Below are 6,091 nucleotides of genomic sequence, written 5' to 3'. Positions count from 1 at the left end.
GTCTGATATGAAAAATGCCATGTAATAATCTATACTTATTGCATAGCAATATATATTTCCAACAGAAAGTAACCAAAAGTTAGCATGCAATAAATTCCAATATTGCACTAGCGCAATAAATCTTCAAAATTCATGACGTCTTCAACGACAAAATCTTAGTTTAAATTAATTTTTAAATTCAAATATTATGCTATACAATAAAAGGGTTATTCATGAATATTGGGGAATATTGTCCCTCGTAGAAGATATATTACAAGCGCAAACTCGTGCAATATATACTCTTTTGTTTTTAGATTTTACCTGGGACTATTATACTAACGTTAACGGGTCGGTTGACACGCATTTGTCTACAAAAGACTCATCAGTGACGTCAGAATAAAAAATTAAATAAACGTGAAGGTTAAATAAAGTACAAACTTGAAGAGCAATGAGGACCCAAAATTCCGTAAAGTTTTTCCAAACACAGCTAAGGTAAACTCTTCAAGGGGTAGAAAAAACATGTGATGCAATTGCCATAGTTTCATTTCCTATTTGGTGGAATATTATTAGTTTAGTTCTTAGACGGTGTTCTTGGAGATTTTGCCAATTCATGGTCTAACATCTCAGACACACTACTGGTGTTGTGATGTCTTTTGTATGCATACCTAGACGACCGTCTCAGTTCTTTTCTAATGGTCTTATGTTTTCATTTGAATATGGTTATATATGTACATACAGTACAACAGTGATCAACGTTGGATCCTATAATGGCAAAATCAAAAGCTCAAACATATCAAACGAATTGACAACAACTGTCATATTCCCGACTTGGTACAGACATTTTATTATGCAGAAAATGATGGATAGAACCTGGTTTTATAGCTAGTTTGATAAGAGTTTCATTTCTAATGATCTTATCTTTTCATTTGTATATGGTTATTTATATCTACATATAGTACAACAGTGATCAACGTTGGATCCTATAAAAAGTAAAATCACGAAGATACTGTACTCCGAAGAAAATTCAAGACGGAAAGTTCCTAATCAAATAGCAAAATAAAAAGCTCCAACACATCAAACGATAAGGATAACAACTGTCATATTTTTGTCTTGGTACAGGCATTTTATTTTGCAAAAATTTATGAATCGAAACTGGTTTTATAGCTAGTTTGATAAGAGTTTGATATACTATTTCTTCAATTGTTTGTGAATGAAATTTGAGATGATTCTGTCGATGAAACATTAGGATTTATTAGCTTTCGTGGCTGCTTGTTGAATGTGAGTGTTTCATTTTAAATCTGCTGAAATTGCGATGCACATTAAAGTACCTTGCATGTCGTACTGATTCTAATATATGGACATGTATGTTGTAGTTGTAGTTGGGATTTCATTTTATAGCAGCTTCTTGAAGCTCGAGACAGTCGTGTAATAATTAAATTTGTCTGTAGATTATTCTGTCACCTACAAAAAGTCTGATACGGATTTGTTTGAATTGTCTGGAAGATTATTGAGGTAGACTAAGAATAATATTGGTCATATCAATGTACCAAGTGGGACACCTGATGTGACTGGTATTTTTGAAGATGTCATATTTTCTAAAAGTAGAGCTTGATAAATTTGACATCTTTTTGAAAGAAAGGATTCAATAGTTATCAAAGGTACCAGGCTTATAATTTGATATACCAGACTTATAATTTGATATACCAGACGCGCGTTTCGTCTCATCAGTGACGCTCGGGTTCAAATAGTTAGAAAACCAAACAAGTAAAATAAAAAAATAAAGTCGAAAAGCATTGAGCACCCGAAATTCCAAGATTGTGCCAAATACGCGTAAGAAAATATAAGCCTGGGATAAGACGCGTAAGAAAATATATGCCTGGGATAAGAACATCCTTAGTACTTTGAATAATTCATACTTTTGCAAACAGTAAATAAAAAAAAAAACAACATATAATTGACATTCATGTCAACACGCTGACTGCTGGTCTGGTGATTTCCACAGGAACAAATCGTCCTCCAGCTGTGGCATCGTGCCAGTGGTGTAAGGGACCGTTCAATATTTATCAGATGGATGGTCCGGTGCATTCTTAATATTGTTTCATTAAAAAAGTTATTGCCCATCCTTTTAAATTCTGAAAAAAGTCCTTGCCCATCTAAAAAAATCTATAAAAAAAGTCCTTGCCCCTCTAAAACTCTAAGACAATCAAACATGATTTAGGTTCTTTTTCTATTTTTAAGTTTTTAAATTTTTATGTCTTGAAATCAAAGAATTGAGTTTATACAAAATTTAAAATGTGCTAGTTAATTCTATATGTATATATCTATGTGTGTATCAGAACCATACATTTTACTGATTTTCAAAACCAGTATGAATATACATGTACAGATTTGATTTTAATTATATGTACAGCCTCAAATACAATATTGATTTAAAATAAAGGAAATAATTTAAATTAAGGGACAATAACTCTTGGACTAGTAAACATATTATCATATACTGAATTACTAATTATTGTCCTAATAACAGAACATGTTTATAGTTCAAATATTAATGTCCCTTTATCTATTCTACTTTTCAAAAAAGAAATTTAATATGGTCTTTTTAAGCAAATATAGGCAGACATGTTTTTGACTTTAATGATGCAGCCTTTTTTGACAGCTTAACACAAAACTATAAAATAACCTGGCATTCTTTAAGATCAATATATAAATGAGATAGCTGTACAGTTATATGAAAATCTATGTTGATTTGAAGAAGTTATAAAAAAAATGAAAGGTGACCATCTGAACTTAGTCTAAACTTAAAATTGTAGCTTTTTTTCAACCTATTAACTAAATTCATAAAATGACAGCAAACACCAAAGAACTAAACAGCCTGGCATTCAGTAAGATCAATATAAAAATGATATAGCAGTAGAGTTTGATGAAAATGCAAGTTGATTTGAAAAAGTTATGAAAAAAATGAAAGATGACTATCTTGAAATAACCAAAAACTGAAATTTAAGCTTTTTCTTAAACCTTTTTATTAAATCCACAAGAATGACAGCAATACACCAAACTACCAAATAACTAGGCATTCTATAAGATCAATATATAAATGAAATAGCTGTAAAGTTTTATGAAAATCCATGTTGATTTGAAAAAGTTATAAAAATATTTAAAGATGACTATCTGGATTTAGCCTAAACTGAAAATTTGATTTTTTTTAAACCTTTTTATTAAATCCATAAGAATGACAGCAATACACCAAACTACCAATCAACCTGGCATTCTTTAAGATCAATATATAAATGAAATAGCTGTAGAGTTTTATGAAAGTCCATGTTGATTTAAAAAAGTTATAAAAAAAAATCAAAGATGACTATCTAGATTCAGCCTAAACTTAAAATTTGAGCTTTTTTTCTTCTTAAGCCAAACAAGTACAAAGTTGAAGAGCATTGAGGATCCAAAATTCAAAAAAGTTGTGCCAAATACGGCTAAGGTAATTTATGTCTTTCGCCGTTGCATTTTTCATATAAGAGAGGTTGTTTTGACAATATAATTTAGAAAGTATGCTTGTCAATGGGAAAACTTTTCACCCAAGACCAGGACACAGAAATAATTTAACAGAATAAAAAATGTGTCTTTTTTTCTTTTTCTTTTTCTTTTACTATTTGAATTATTTTAATTCAAAATGTATGTGAGCGCCCACTATAGCATTTATAATGGACAGAAGCGTAACTGCATTATATAAAAAAGGTAAATGTCCGTTATTTTGAGCAAGACTCGTCAGTTCTACACCACACACAAAACGAATATTAGAAAGACAAGAGTAACAATGCACCTATACAAATGGTGCTCATGAAGTTACTGTTACATATTGAGTAGGATCCGTTTAACCTTCCGTTGCAACCCGGGGTTTGGTGGGATTTGTGTTGCTCATTCTTTAGTCTTCTATTTTGTGTTTTGTTAACTGTTGATTGTCTTATTGTTTTTTTTTTAAATGTTTTGCTTATGAGTTACTGTCCATTTGATATGTTTCGCCTCTCTTTTATTGTAGGCTAGTTCGGAGCATTATTTAAAGATTAAAAAAATCAACTACACTTTTTTTTCACTATGTCATTTTCATAGTGACGCTACAACTGTCAGGCTTGTAGTTTCGCGATAATATTACCATTATACTCTCTTGTTCTTCTGATATTTGTCGTTATTACAACCACTGTCAATGTGTCTCAGAACATCATTTCAATGTTATAAAATAATAAGAACCACACAAGGGTTCATCGTTATTGCATTTTACAGAACACGACTTCCAACAAAAAAACCTGCAACAACTTTGCAGTTTCAGTTTTAGCTGTCGTTTTCGTCTTCATTGACTGCCATCCTGTCAGTACGACAAAAGAATAAAACATATAGCTGTTAAATAATTAATGAGTGATCTTGATGCAATTATTTCAAAATGAGCTTTTGGTTTTGTTATTTGATTGGAGAATCTCTCCGTTTTGAATTTTACTCGGAGTTCCGTTTTTTTGGCTATTTTACATTTTAGTAAAGTTGCATTTTTCTCTAAGGACCAGATAGCGTCGTCAGTAATAGAAGTTTTAAGAATAATTAACTATCTTTCGAACTTTTGAAATGAAAAGATCGTATAATAAACTGCAATAAAGTGAAATATAAAGAAACATTGGAAAGTTGTATATTATGCAAAGAATATTGGAAAAAAATTGATAAATCATTTACCAATGCATATGTTTACTGCCACTAGTTTCTAAATCTGTTCAAAGTGAGAAAAAAACAACACTAATACATTGCATGCATTCGAAGCTCTTTCATGTATTTACATTCATCTGGAACGCTTAAACTTTAAATTTCAAGAACCATATAAAAAAAAAATAATTTCAAGCCCTGCATGACTATATTTTGATCAGCATTATACACATACAGTTACATTTAATAAACTGATAAATAATATTCTCCTTTGCTTTTTTTTTTATCTATTGACTATTAATTAATTACTTCAAATATGTGAACCTTTCCTTCTTTCGTAGCTACAAAAAGACGATTTTGAGGTATATCATAATATAGTGCCCTTGGATTTCTGGTTCCGTTATCCTTCGAGAGCAGCTGCTGACATTGTTGTCCGTTCGAACACAAAAGCATAACATTTGACGACGTGTTTCCGGCAATGTAAATGTATCCTCTATCGTCAATAGCCAAACCTCTCGGGTCTTTTAACGTCTGATCTTGAAATACCCAGAGTATCTCACCAACCATACTAGAGCAAGTGACGGTGTGCAGCGTAGGATTTGTAAAATACAGGTGGTTGGCTGTTAACGTTACATACGACCACTGAGATAGGTTGCTAGTGACGACGGTTTCAACTTTTCGATTCTCTAATTTAACTTTTTGAATTCCTTCTCCTTCAACGCATACGAATAACCACCCAATTCTATATTATATTCCATAACATCTCCCGCTAAATGGAATATAATTTGTTGTTTTCCGCTTTGTTATGTCTACAAAACAAATTTGCGGATTGTTTTTGGAACAAGAGCTAACAGCTACATTTGAGTCATCGATATACGTTACATCAGAAACCGTTAACGTCAGCTGGTTTCATACATTTTTCGAATAAAAGTTTTCCTTCCGAATCAGTTAGGATTAACTTATCTTTCTCAAAGTTGCAGAACAATAATTTCCCATCTTTCAACATACAAAACCCTGACAGCATTCTGGCATCGACTTCAAAATCGCAAATTGGTTTTACTTTCATTACGTTGACATCATTGGCGGACGTTTTGCATGGTTTACCAACAAGTTGAGCTAGCATGTCTTTATGTCTAACCAGAGAAATGTTACTACGACTTTTAAGTACCTGGATACACCAAAACGCCTGGACTTGTGTGTGATCAATTCTTAGGATACTGTTGATTTTCTCATCAACTGTAAAATCAAATTTCAATTTATCTAAGCTGTCATCTTCCACAATGGATTGCAAATATGATTCTATTTTGTTAATATCACTTGCTATTTGTCTCATGCTAAAATAAGTTTGTAGATCGGATGCATATTTGCTTGATTGGTCCAAAATTGTTCGTGCTTCTTTTACCCTAAGTTTCTTTTCCTCGACCTT

This window comes from Mytilus galloprovincialis, chromosome 12, assembly GCF_965363235.1.
Source record: "Mytilus galloprovincialis chromosome 12, xbMytGall1.hap1.1, whole genome shotgun sequence".
Classification (NCBI taxonomy): Eukaryota; Metazoa; Mollusca; class Bivalvia; order Mytilida; family Mytilidae; genus Mytilus; species Mytilus galloprovincialis.
The sequence above is the reverse complement of the archived record's forward strand: the minus strand, read 5'-3'. Positions refer to the sequence as shown.